At 41.7% G+C, this 14,776-nt stretch overlaps 1 non-coding gene across 1 annotated transcript; it reads right to left on the bottom strand.

Annotated features, from left to right (window-relative positions):
- Positions 1 to 10,575: 10,575 nt before the first annotated feature.
- On the bottom strand, positions 10,576 to 10,701 carry LOC147351669 (U6atac minor spliceosomal RNA). The gene has a single exon (XR_015148509.1). It is a non-coding gene; the product is annotated as a U6atac minor spliceosomal RNA (small nuclear RNA).
- Positions 10,702 to 14,776: the final 4,075 nt, after the last annotated feature.

Below are 14,776 nucleotides of genomic sequence, written 5' to 3'. Positions count from 1 at the left end.
GGGTGGCTTCTCTTGTTTCGGAGCACAGGCTCTAGGTGCACGGGCTTCAGTAGTCGCATCATGTAGGCTCAGTAGTTGTGACTCATGGACCCTAGAAAGTGGGCTCAGTAGTTGTGGCCCGCGGGCCTTGCTGCTCTGCAGCAAGTGGAATCTTCCCAGACTAAGGATCTTGTCTCCTGCACTGGCAGGCGAGTTCTCATCCACTGTACCACCAGGTAAGCCCATGTTTCCATCTTTTAAATTATTACACTACACCAACTATCCGGTGTTCTTTAAATTGGCCGTGTTTGTGTGCGAAAGAGTCAAAGCCCCTCAAGTTGTTTAATTGCTAAGTTGTGTCCAACTCTTTGCCACCCCATGGACTGTACAGCCTGCCAGACTCTTCTTTCCATGGTATTTCCCAGGCAAGAATACTGGAGTGGGTTGCTATTTCCTTTTCCAGGGGATCTTCCCAACCCAGGGATTGAACCTGGGTCTCCTGCATTGCAGGCAGATTCTTTACCACTGAGTCATCAGGGAAGCCCCATAGTTAACAAGAAAATAGTCAGATCAGAATATATATCTGGTTCCAGCCCTATTTGGAATTGAAATCTGGTTCCCCTTACAACATTCCTGCCAAACACAATTGCTCTCTGCTTTGTTTTCCCCGTCTCAAAGCAGTGACCCCGAAAAGCAGAGAGGATGGTAAAAGTCCATGGAGCTTTTTAAGTAGATAGCACAGCAACTTAGAAACCAGTGCTGCTGGAATTGTGAACTTTTAATCTTTTCATTCATCGTGTCATTTAATCCATATTTTAAAAGAAAGAAGCCACAGTATAAAATAACAGGCACTGACTGGCCTGAAATATCCCAGGAAAATCTGGTTTGAGATTTTTCTGGGAGTTGATCCAAAAACATTTTTCTTTCTGCCTTTTGATCTGTTCAAAGATACACAAGATACTTGGATGCCTTGAAGACATAGATGCCAGTATGGAAATAATCCCTGACAAGTTGTCTTGCAAAGGGAGCCAGCACTTACAATAGGGGATAACTGTAAAGGCAGGAACTGGAAAAAAAATATTTTTATGCTGCTTAACTTCAAACCCATTTTTGTGCTTATTTTGTAAATGGATTTTGTCTCCTACAAGCCTGAGTGGGTTTGAGGGGAAGAGAGGTACAACAGTTGCTGCCTGCAGTTCTAATTCCTCTCCCCCTCCTCCTAACTCCCCACCCCCGCAACTCCACTTCTGCTAGCCGAAGGTTACTTGCCCTGTCTATAAGAAACATTTAGCTGAGCATGGGCGTGCGAGCTAAGTCGCCTCATTCATGTTCGTCTCTTTTCGACCCTATGGACGGTAGCCCACCAGGCTCCGCTGTCCGTGGGATTCTCCAGGCAAGGATACTGGAGTGGGTTGCCATTCCCTCCTCCAGGGGATCTTCCCAACCCAGAGATCAAACCTGCGTCTCTTGTGGCTCCTGCATTGTAGGCAAATTCTTTGCCACTGAGCTGACTGCAGAGGAGCAGAAATGAGAAGAGACCAAGAGAAGGGGAACCTCTGCAGGTGCTTTTTATATTGAGATGATTTTACATAAGTATATAAATGTCAGAGGTTACTTGCAGGCACCGAAACAAAGCTTGGGTGGGGGCAGGCAGGATGCAGATATCTGTGGGCCTCAAGTCTCCCCCGCTCTGGGAACCAGACAAGCACAGCAGTGCCTTCCAGACGTCATTTGGATCCTTTAAGTGTAGCACAGACCACCTAGAAGGGGTATTTCTAAAGGGGTATGGGAATAGGCCCTGAATTCTCCCCCGTACTTGTTCCTGGTGGGGGAGATGAGGCAGATCTGATTCCAAACACTACCAGGAAGATCCTGGAAGAGAGTATTTGTGTATCAAAGCCTTGAACTCCCAGCCCTGAACTCCACTGCTCCCCCACTTCTTGTGGTGTGTTTCCCTCTCACCCAGCCGTTGAGTGTCTCAATACCTAAAGTGTCATAAGCTGTGGTTTTTAACCCTATGCCTGCTGTAAAAATGACCCTGATGCTGGGGAAAATTGAAGGTAAAAGGAGAAGAGGGCGGCAGAGGATGAGATGGTTGGATAGCATCTCTGATTCAATAGATATGAATGCGGGCAAACTCCAGGAGATGGTGAGGGACAGGGAGACATGGAGTGCAGCAGTCCATGGGGTCGCAAAGAGTGAGACACGACTCAGCAACTGAATAACAACAACAAATGCTGTAAAAGTAGTTAGCGGGCCTGTGCTTGTCCCTGGTGGGGGGGGGGGCTTATTTCTTCCTTCCGGTTCCTGTGATTGGGGGAGGGACATCTGCTATTAGAAGGTAGCCCACTGTGGCCTCCCTCAGAACCTGATCCTGGTCACTCTGCCCTCTGGTTGGCCCAGGGACAGTGTGGCTGGGGTGGACGACAGCAGACTTGAGTGCTGTCATCTCCTCCCTTGGGTCATATTGGCCTCAGGTGCATCTACATGAGAGCTGGGGGCAGAGGAGGAAGATAGATGATACCTTGTCTCCTGTAGAGAGGTCTCTTCTAGAACCTTCTAACCACCTAACGTGGTAGAGGGAAGAAGAAAGGACAGAGTGAGAAATGGAATCACCCACACCCCCACAATAAGGTCTCTTACCAGTGTTCCAGCCCTTTGTACATGCGGGAATGGTTAAAGATGCTACCTCCTTCCCCAGAGCTGCTCATCCAACCCTTAGCTCTGTAGCAAATGAAGTTCATAAGCTTTTAGCTGACTATTGTCTTTGTGTGTATGTTAGATCTTTCTTTGGAGAACAAAAAGGTCAATAAATTTAGATTTTCCATGGCTTCCGCAAATGCTTGGATTAATGTTTTCTTGGAATGCCCTTATTGGGTCTGTCAGTTGATTATTATTTTCAGAGGACATTAATGACAACTCAGGCGTGATGTCTACAAAGCCCCACATTAAGGCAGCTTGCATGGCAAACCTGCCATTCAGGTAATGACGGCTGCCCTCTGGAAAAACAGGCTGGGCCCTGGTGGGGGAAAGTCACATGGTAATGCCTGGATGCTTGGGAAGGGTGTGAGGCCAATTGTAGGACTTGACTTGGTGGAACTGGGCAGAAGGGTCAGGGATGGCTTTATGAAGTTTTTGTTGAGTGTGGGAGAAAATTCCAAGAGGGTGGAAAAAGCTTTACTGAAGAGACTTGCTTTCTTTTTGTCTCTTAGCTCAAATCAATTTCCTTATCATGAAACCAGCAAAGGTAGTAATTATAATGACTACCTACCATGATTATGGGTGCCAGGAAAGGCAGTTGGGCAAAAGGACTGCTTTGTATATTTTAATTTCCTTCTCTGAAGTTCTGACTTTACTAACTTCCTTGTTTTGTCTTCCTAATAGTGACTGGCTCCATAGTAGTCACATGTTAGGAACGTCATAAATATTTCTTGATTGGTTCTTATTCCAATTCATGCGTGAGTTCTTGAAAACAGAGACAATAACATCAATAACAACGAAAGCAACCAATCCAAGCTGGGTTAGTTTAGTGTGGGACAGGACATCATTTCACAGAATTGTTGGTTTCCTTAAAACTTCAGACATCATTTAGTTCTCTGAATAAAAAAATGGTCCTTGAAGATTATTTAGGAAGAATTTTGTAAGTGGATATTCATATGTAAATAGTGGCATGCTTGTTATTGCCATGTTTGCTAAAGCAATAGACAACATTGACAAGGCATTTTGCACCCTCATCAATGACTCTGGATAGTGGTGAACCTTTCAGGTCTTGTGCTAATACATTGACGCCAGAAATAGTTTGGGACAAGGTGATGGATCTCCTTAAGTTTCCAGACTATTCTGTTTTCTACCCTTGACTAGAACCAAGAAACACCTTCTTTCAAGCCCTCACTTAGTGCTCCTGTAAGCTTCACTCACTTTGAGAAAGACCATGCTAATAGGATTCTAATGGTGCTGCCTTTCCTGCATGACATCTATTGAGACAGCTTAAAGATAAGACTTTCAGTCTAGGGGATAGACTGACATGGATTGAATGCATATCTATAATCTTATGTCTCCAGGTGCGGTTGATAAATCAGCAGCCTCAGCATCATCTGGGAGCTTGTAAAAATGCAGAATCTTAGGCCCCTAACCCAGACCTACTAGAAACCCAGATCTGCATTTGTAATAAGAGTCCCATGTTATAGGTATGAATATTAAGATTTAAGAGGCACTGATATATATATATATATGTATATAATATATCATTGTTATGTGTGTGTGTGTGTGTGTGTGTGTGTATATATATAACTTGGGATTAGATATTGACTCCCAAACTACTACTTCCTAGAGTGTTGGAAATCCTTACAGCATATTTTTGTGATGGGATTCTGATTAAAATATTTCTAACAGATGACTCTTGAACATATTCTGACTATGGCCCAGCCATCATGACCATCTTCGCTTTATCCTTCTCTTTTTTTCTCAATCTCTGAAAATACGGGGAGAGATATTTTTGGTAGAAAGTAGGAGTGAGTATCAGAGAAGGCAATGGCACCCCACTCCAGGACTCTTGCCTGGAAAATCCCATGGACGGAGGAGCCTGGTAGGCTGCAGTCCATGGGGTCGCTAAGAGTCGGACACGACTGAGCGACTTCCCTTTCACTTTTCACTTTCATGCAATGGAGGAGGAAATGGCAACCCACTCCAGTGTTCTTGCCTGGAGAATCCCAGGGACGGGGGGAGCCTGGTGGGCTGCCGTCTCTGGGGTCGCACAGAGTCGGACACGACTGAAGCGACTTAGCAGCAGCAGCAGCAGCAGGAGTGAGTATAAGGTCAGACTAAGGAGTGAGATTCTCTGGTTTTGGAACTTAGATAGCATATTCAAAAGCAGAGACATTACTTTGCCAACAAAGGTCTGTCTAGTCAAGGCTATGGTTTTTCCAGTGGTCATGTATGGATGTGAGAGTTGGACTGTGAAGAAGGCTGAGTGCCGAAGAATTGATGCTTTTGAACTGTGGTGTTGGAGAAGACTCTTGAGAGTCCCTTGGACTGCAAGGAGATCAAACCAGTCCATTCTAAAGGAGATCTGTCCTGGGTGTTCTTTGGAAGGAATGATGCTGAAGCTGAAACTCCAGTACTTGGCCACCTCATGCGAAGAACTGACTCATTGGAAAAGACTCTGATGCTGGGAGGGATTGAGGGCAGGAGGAGAAGGGGACGACAGAGGGTGAGATGGCTGTATGGCATCACTGACTCGATGGATGTGAGTTTGAGTGAACCCTGGGAGTTGGTGATAGACAGGGAGGCCTGGCGTGCTGCAATTTATGGGGTCACAAAGAATCGGACACGACTGAGTGTCTGAACTGAACTGAACTGAAGCTCCTCTCTGGTGTTGACTAGTAGGGTTTTAGGCAAGTTAAGAGAATACCTCTAGAGCACAGAGGAATGAATGCTTCAAAATTTGGGCAATAGGCTCTCAGGTCAAAAACTCTGTTCCTGCCTAGTCCTGGGTATTTCTAACTCCTGTGTATTATTTTAGTACCATGCCCATTCAGATTTCTTATCCCTGGACCTTCACCTTAGATAAAAACCATCAGCAAGAGTTCATCAAAGCATGTTGCCTCTGTCTAGGTTTTACATAGCTCTTTAACAACAATTTTTGACTTTGTGCAACACAGTAGAAAGACTCTTGGGTACAAATGATGGTGTCATCATTTTTAGCTATGTGACCACAGGTCAGTTAGGTCACTCCATTTGAGTCCCAGTTTCCTCAACTCTAAAATGAGGATGATAAAACCTTACAGGGTTGTGATAAGAGTTAAATGAGGCTATGGGTGCAAAACTCAGTCAAGAAGAGTTGTTACTGTTAAAAATTTTCAAAAATATATGTGTGTATGTATATCACATATATGAGTGTTGGGCATGCATACTTTAAAAATTAGCATAAAGTGACTTGTAGTTTTTAATCTTGGTGGCTCAGTGGTAAAGAATCTGCCTGCCAGTGCAGGAGTTCAATCCCTGGGTCAGAAAGATCCCCTGGAGGAGGAAATGGCAACCCATTCCTCTATTTTTGCCTGGAAAATCCCATGGACAGAGGAACCTGGCAGGTACAGTCTATGGGGTCACAAAAAAGTTGGATACAACTTAGTGACTAAGTTTTTTAGATGGCTTCTAATTTAAATTTCAAAGAGACCTTATGGTGAGCAGTATAGTCCATGTACTGGTGTGACTAACACATACACACATACAAACTTCTTTAGTAAAAATTGTAAGTATGGTTAGGTCATCAGATTGTGAAGTATGTCAGAGACAGTCTTCTTTTCCTTTTTTGCATGACCTCACTGCAAATATATTTTAGAAACCCTGTAATCCTCTTCAGGAAGATGGTGACAAGTAGATGTTGTAATAGAATAAATGAGATGCAGAGTGAGTCACACACAGGAATGATCCCAGGCATCTTGGAAGTTGGAGAACCAATGTTGTTATGATACACAAATAACCAACAAAACACTTCAGGGTACCTATCTATCTATCCAACCAAAAATCTTAAAAGTATTTATTGATTAAAGGCCATATACGAGTATAGTATTTAATTTTGAAAAAAACATGCCTAGAATGAATGGACAATATTCTAGGGTCTTAATGACTTAAACATTATAACAACTTGATGATTGTGATCATCTTAATCTGTACAGGCTTTAATAGTTTCTTGGTGAAGGAGGACTTTGCTTACCTACACTGAAAACAGATCACCTTTCAGTGAAACTCTTGATCTGTGTCATACTTACTGTAATCATAAGTATTTAGAGAGAAGTTGTTAATGTCCCTGGAATGAGGAATGTAAACACAGAGTTGAAAGGAACTGAAACTCAAAGATACGATGGAAAAGAATCTACTTGGGCATCCTGACATGCTCCTTTCTGGGTTGGACTTACACTGCTTGGTCCCCACTTGTGAAGAGACACAGAGGGAAGCTGTGAAGATACTTAAGCATTGGCTTTACTCTGTTGCATCTTTGAAGAGTGAAGACTTTGGCTTTTTTGGAAACCTCTGGTGCTTCACCTACGGTTATTGGACCAGGACTTCTGTAGAGATCCATTTCAATGTTAAAATGATTAAAAAGCTTGGTAGAAAGTTGGATGGGATGCTAATAGACTAGTTTCACTTATTTATTTGTATTAAACTTTTTGTTGTGTATTGAATTTCAGGTAGACAGAACACGGACTCAGACATACATATGCATGTATCCATTCTTCCCCAAACTCCCCTTCCATCCAGGCTGCCACATAACATTGTTAATGGACTAGCCTTAAATCAGCTATTGTCACTGAGCAAATAATTGACTCTTCTATTTTAAAATACTTTGTTTTGTTTATCCACTGCTGCATGAAAAACTACCCCAACATATACTGGCTTTAAACAACAGCCTTTCTATCTTTTCATAATTCTATGGGTCACAATTTCAGATTTAGCATACTAAAATGGCTTGTCTTTGCTGTATGGTATCTGGGACCTCAGCTGGGTTGGCGTGAATGGCTGAGAACTAGCTGGAATGGCTTGATCTGAGTTATAGGTCTGGAGCTTCAGTTATGGCTGTTGATTGGTTTCTTCAGTTTTCCTTCGTGCGGCCTCTCCAGGAGGCTAGCTTAGACTTATTCAGTGCGATAGTTTTAGGGTAAATGAACTTCTTACATGGTAGCTGGTTTCCTGGAAAGAGCAGTCCAAGGGGTAAGGCTGATGTGTAAGTGTTCATCAAACCACTGCTTCATCATGCTTGCTGATGTTCCACTGGTGAAATCAAGTCGTGGCCCAGGACAAGGTAAATATGGGAGAAATTACAGAAAGGCATGAGTCCCGGGGCAGGGGGTGTGTGGGGTAGGGTGATGGTGGTGGTCGTATGGATTCATTGGGGCCGCCAGTATCTACTGCATAATCAGAAAAAACTACCATTTGGTATCCATTTTCTAAAGTGAAAGGCTAGATAGGTGTATATGTAACCATAATACAATATTGCTTGATGTCCATAAAATGTAATTTTGGAATTATATTGCTTTTTCCCCTGGAGAAATGGTATGGTATATCATCTGGCACAGTATAAGCTTTTAAAAATGTCCATGCTACATATAGTCTATGTAAAATAATTTATTTAAGACCATATGTAGAGAAAATAAAAATACTCAACCTCTAGTACCTATCTTAGGCTTACTTTTTTCTTGCAATTACTGGCATTTTTGCAAATTGTTTCAACTTAAGAGTTAATACCCTAATTATCTTGACTTTTCAGTAGTTCATGTTTAGAATTGTTATTTTTAATTTGCTATGTGTTTGGGGTCACAAAGAGTCAGACACGACTTAGCGACTGAACAACAACAGTGAGTATTAAAAATTATGTGATGCTCTCTTCAGTTCTGATATTTCCATATGTCAGAGGTGCTATATGTAGGTGGGAATGAGATTTGAATCCCAGGAGGGCTTGGCTAACCTTTCTACACTTTACCTTCCTCATCTCTTAAACAAGTGGATTCAATTAGTTGATTGCTGTGTTTTCTTCTAAAGCTACTTTTTTTAATTTGAGCTTATGCATGATGTCTAATTAACTGTTAGAGAAATAAAAAATGTACCTGTGGGAAATACTAAAACAATCTTATATTTCTTTAAGGAAAAATTTACTTAGGTGTTCCCAATACTAAATCTTTTAGTTGCTTGGCTTAGAGATGTTTTGCCTAAGGAGCCTCTTATCTGCATATGTTAATATTTTACTTTGCTCTGACAAAAATCTAAGAGGTAAAAGAAATGAAGAGGCTAAAATAACATGGCAAATTTTCATCATAGAATTCATTATAGGAGCTTTGGGAAAATATTTGATTAGGTACCTGGAAAGGAAAGATATATCCATCTGAATGCAGATTTCCAAAGAAGAGCAAGAAGAGATAAGAAAGCCTTCCTAAGTGATCAGTGCAAAGAAATACAGGAAAACAATAGAATGGGAGAGACTAGAGATCTCTTCCAGAAAATTAGAGATACCAAGGGAACATTTCATGCAAAGATGGGCACAATAAACGACAGAAATGGTATGGACCTAACAGAAGCGGAAGATATTAAGAAGAGGTGGCAGGAATACACAGAAGAACTATACAAAAAAGATCTTAATGACCCGGATAACCATGATGGTGTGATCACTCACCTAGAACCAGACATCCTGGAGTGTGAAGTCAAATGGGCATCACTATGAACAAAGCTAGTGGAGGTGATGGAATTCCAGTTGAGCTATTTCAAATCCTAAAAGATGATGCTGTGGAAGTGCTGCACTCTATATGCCAGCAAATTTGGAAAACTCAGCAGTGGCCATAGGACTGGAAAAGGTCAGTTTTCATTCCAATCCCAAAGAAAGGGCAATGCCAAAGAATGTTCAAACTACCACACAATTGCACTCATCTCACATGCTAGCAAAGTAATGCTCAAAATTCTCCAAGCTAGGCTTCAACAGTAGGTGATCTGAGAACTTCCAGATGTTCAAGATGGGATGAGAAAAGGTAGAGGAATCAGAGATCAAATTGTCAACATCCATTGGATCATAGAAAAAGCAAGAGAATTCCTGAAAAACATCTACTTCTGATTCATTGACTATGCTAAAGCCTTTGACTGTGTGGATCACAACAAAGTGTGGAAAATTCTTAAAGAGATGGGAATACCAGACCACCTCACCCACCTCCTGAGAAATCTGTATGTAGGTCCAGAGGCAACAGTTAGGACTGAACATGGAACAATGGACTGGCTCCAAATTGGTAAAAAAGTACATCAAGGATGTATATTGTCACCCTGCTTATTTAACTTATATGCAGAGTACATCATGAGAAATGCCAGGCTGAATGAAGCACAAGCTGGAATCAAGATTGCTGGGAGAAATATTAATAACCTCAGATATGCAGATTATACCACCCTATGGCAGAAAGCAAAGAGGAACTAAAGAGCCTCTTGATGAAAGTAAAGGAGGAGGTTGAAAAGCTGGCTTAAAACTCAACATTTAAAAAATGAAGATCATGGTATCTGGTCCCATCACTTCATGGCAAATAGATGGGGAAACAATGGAAACAGTGAGAGATTTTATTTTCTTGGGCTCCAAAATCACTGCAGATCGTGACTGCAGTGATTAATGAAATTAAAAGATGCTTGCTTCTTGGAAGAAAATCTGTGACCAACCTAGACAGCATATTAACAAGCAGAGATATTACTTTGCCAACAAAGGTCCATCTAGTCAGAGTTATGTTTTTTCCAGTAGTCATGTATGGATGTGAGAGTTGTGCCATAAAGAAAGCTGAGCGCCAAAGAATTGATGCTTTTGAACTGTGGTGTTGGAGAAGACTCTTGAGAGTCCCTTGGACTACAAGGAGATCCAACCAGTCCATCCTAAAGGAAATCACTCCTGAATATTCATTGGAAGGACTGATGCTGAAGTGAAGCTCCAATACTTTGGCCACCTGATGCGAAGAACTGACTCATTGGAAAAGACCCTGATGCTGGGAAAGATTGAAGGCAGGAGGAGAAGAGGACAACAGAGGGTGAGATGGTTGGATGGCATCACCGACTTGATGGACATGAATTTGAACAAGCTCTGGGAGTTGGTGGTTAGATGCCACGAAGTAGGTGGCAATGCCTTAGCTGTATGCGTGTTGTCAGGCCCGAGAGCCTCTTCCATCCTTGTCAAGGGGAATGCTAACCTTCTCTCCTTTCATACAACAGTTATGACCAACCTAGATAGCATATTGAAAAGCAGAGACATTACTTTGCCAACAAAGGTCCGTTTGGTCAAGGCTATGGTTTTTCCTGTGGTCATGTATGGATGTGAGAGTTGGACTGTGAAGGAAGCTGAGTGCAGAAGAATTGATGCTTTTGAACTGTGGTGTTGGAGAAGACTCTTGAGAGTCCCTTGGACTGCAAGGAGATCAAACCAGTCCATTCTAAAGGAGATCAGCCCTGGGATTTCTTTGGAAGGAATGATGCTAAAGCTGAAACTCCAGTACTTTGGCCACCTCATGCGAAGAGTTGACTCACTGGAAAAGACTCTGATGCTGGGAGGGATTGGGGGCAGGAGGAGAAGGGGACGCCAGAGGATGAGATGGCTGGATGGCATCACTGACTCAATGGATGTGAGTCTGAGTGAACTCCGGGAGTTGGTGATGGCCAGGGAAGACTTGCGTGCTGCAGTCCATGGGGTTGACTGAGTGACTGAACTGAACAGAACAAGTAATTAATTCTCATGAGAGTATTAAACAATTAGAAATATGGGAAACATACAAACAAATACAAAAGCACTTGACGCTACTAAAGCAACAAGTTCTCAAACTTGGTTGTACATTGTAATTACCTGGGAATCTTTAAAATATATGAATGTCTATATTCTAACCTTCAAAAAACTTGATTGAATTGATCTATAAGTTGTCTGGGCATTAGACTTTTTTAATCTCCACAGTTGATCCTAAGGCGCAGCCAAGTTTGAGAAGCTCTGTGCTAAAGTAACTTTCTCAGGTCCCTTTCTCTTACCCACCTTTTCCCACCATAATTTGTGATTCATCTTCTTGCTCTTTTCTCAGCTCTATGACATTTCTACCAACATAAAATTGCTACATTCCTTAATAATGAAATTTTATGAAGTTTAGTTTCCAATTCCACACATCATTAACAGGGCAGGTATATAAAAACATTAATGGAAAAATGAGCTTTTAGTCAAGGCATGCATTTGACTGGACTGAAAGATATTAAATGGATCTATCCACTTAACCATGTTATTATGGTACTACTGAAAGATATGTTGACATAAATATTCCAAAGTAATACTTGATACATCTTATACATCTCTGGATTAGCCAAGTATTTCTTTAATTGGATTTTGGGTAATGGAATAGCTGCTATTTACTTGAAGTGTTCCTGTAATGGAAACAATAGAATTTGTTACCAACTCTTTTATGTGGATTGGGTGTGCGTGGGTCAAAACCAAATACAAATGAAACCTTCTCAGTTGGCAACTTGCCTGAACCTACAGGCACTAATAAGTTTGTAATGGGTATTTTGAAATATTTTTGGACTTACTCAGATGTGTGAGAGAGGTTATTCTATGCTGCCTAGAGTCTAAACTTGTGCAACTGTCTCTTTACTCAGGAAAATGGTTTAATTCCTCTCTACTTGTCTGAAAAATTTATATGTTGAAATCTTACCCCCGCCAAAGGTGATGGTTTTAGAAGGTGAGGTCTTTGGGAGGCGTTTAGTTCATGAGGGTGGAGGCTCTGTGAATGGGATTAATGTTGTTAGAAAAGAGACTCCACAGAGTTCCCAAGCCCCTTCCATCATGGGAGGGCACAGGCTATGAACCAGGAAGAGAACCTTCCCCAGAATGTAACCCTGCTGGTGCCTTGACCTTGGACATTCCAGCATCCAGAGCTGTGAGGAATAAATTTCTGTTGTTTTTATAAGCCACTCAATCTGTGGTATTCTGTTACAGCAGCCTGAATAGAGTAAGGCAAGAGCAATTCTTTATCAATAGGCCGACCAAGCACTCCAGTTTGCTTGGGACTAAGGGGTTTCCTGAACAAACCAGGATGAGTTGGTTCACCTTAATTGGTACAGAGAAAATGAATACTTTGGGAGTATTTTAGCTGCTTGATTGAAATTATCCTTTTTTTTTTAAATTAAAAAATATTTATTTGTTTGGATGAGTTGGACCTTAGTTGCAGCAGGTGGAATCCTTTTGCGTCATGTGTGATCTTTCACTGGGGTGTGTGGACTCCAGTGGTGGCTTGCAGGGTCAGCAGTTGCAGAGCATGGCTCCAGAGCATGTGGGCTTTAGTAGCTGTGCCATGCGGGCTTAGTTGCTCAGCAGCACATGGGATCTTAGTTCTCTGACAGGGATCGAACCTGTGTCTCCTGCCTTGCAAGGAAGATTCTTAACCACTGGACCACCAGGGAAAAATTATTCTTATGTTTTGATTTACGACTACCAAATCTTATGTAAGTGGTAACAGTAAATGTAAGGTTAGTTGATTATTTTCTGGGGCTAGTATTAAAACTTTACCTTCAGCCTGTCATGCTGCTCTTAAAATATTTCTTCAAAAGATTTTGCTAGCATTGCTAAATTTCATCTTGAGAAAATAAGTATATTTTATGTCTAATATCTAGATTTAAAAAAAGAGATAATGTCTAAAATAGCAGAGTGAATTGATGCTAGAGAAAAAATCAATTTAAGATATGCCTTGAGACTATAGTACCTTATTAACATGAAGAAGTTCTAGTAGAATGAAATAGAAAAAGAGGACTAATATAGTCTAATATGGATCTTTTCTTGCACCCCCCAAAGCATCAAAATTTGCACAGAGAGGTATTGCACAAAAATTCATTGAAGATATTATAAATTGGTTATTTTTGAAATTCTTGGAAGTAATCACACACTAAAGATAAATTTATAGTTTTACCTCAGGGAAGTAAGGTATTTAATTTAAACCAATGATACATTTTTGCAATCATGTGATTATCCTGGATTCCTTTTGCCTAATTTCAAATTGTTAAGGGTTGATTTTCTATTCTTTGGGTATTGAGAATCAGAAAACACCAATTATTGCCTTAAAGGGAAGACTAATCCAGTTTTAACACATCCCAGGTCAGAAAAAAATCAAAAGCAATCCTTTCCAAGGGAGTATTCAGACATAGAGACAAAAAGTATTCAGGGTATTGCCAATGTGTTAGATGAACATGGAACTAAATGTATTTTTAGGTTAACACCTGGATATGGAGTCTAGGGGCTCAGATCTAGATCCAACTGCAATAATCCAGTTCGTGTTTGGGGCCATGCCTTTATTGTCTGGGTCTCACTTTATTTGTCTGTAAAGTGGGAGAGTTTGACTAGCCCGTGCCTGTATAGTGCTGTGCTTAGTCAGTCACGTCTGACTCTTTGTGACCCCATAGACTGTAGCCCATCAGGCTCTTCTGTCCGTGGGGATTCTCCAGGCAAGAATACTAGAGTAGGTTGCCATGCCCTCCTCCAGGGGATCTTCCCAACCCAGGGATCGAACCCAGGTCTCCTCCACTGCAGGCTGATTCTTCACCAGCTGAGTCTCCAGGGAAGGCTTCCCGGGTAGCTCAAATGGTAAAGCCGGTGCCTGTGGTCCAGAAAGTGAAGAGAAAAGTGAAAAGTGAAAAGCCTCTTGATAAAAGTGAAAGTGGAGAGTGAAAAGTTTGGCTTAAAGCTCAACATTCAGAAAACGAAGATCATGGCATCCGGTCCCATCACTTTATGGGAAATAGATGGGGAAACTGTGGAAACAGTGTCAGACTTTATTTTTCTGGGCTCCAAAATCACTGTAGATGGTGATTGCAGCCATGAAATTAAAAGACGCTTACTCCTTGGAAGGAAAGTTATGACCAACCTAGACAGCATATTCAAAAGCAGAGACATTACTTTGCCAACAAAGGTCCGTCTAGTCAAGGCTATGGTTTTTCCTGTGGTCATGTATGGATGTGAGAGTTGGACTGTGAAGAAGGCTGAGTGCCGAAGAATTGATGCTTTTGAACTGTGGTGTTGGAGAAGACTCTTGAAAGTCCCTTGGACTTCAAGGAGGTCCAACAAGTCCATTCTAAAGGAAATCAGTCCTGGGTGTTCATTGGAAGGACTGATGCTGAAGCTGAAACTCCAATACTTTGGCCACCTGATGCGAAGAACTGACTCACTGGAAAAGACCCTGATGCTGGGAGGGATTGGGGGCAGGAGGAGAAGGGGACGACAGAGGTTGAGATGGCTGGATGGCATCACTGACTCGATGTACATGAG

This window comes from Bos grunniens, chromosome 19 (assembly GCF_055505025.1).
Source record: "Bos grunniens cultivar Pamir isolate PY7600 chromosome 19, Bosgru_T2T1.0, whole genome shotgun sequence".
Classification (NCBI taxonomy): Eukaryota; Metazoa; Chordata; class Mammalia; order Artiodactyla; family Bovidae; genus Bos; species Bos grunniens.
The sequence above is the reverse complement of the archived record's forward strand: the minus strand, read 5'-3'. Positions and strand labels throughout refer to the sequence as shown.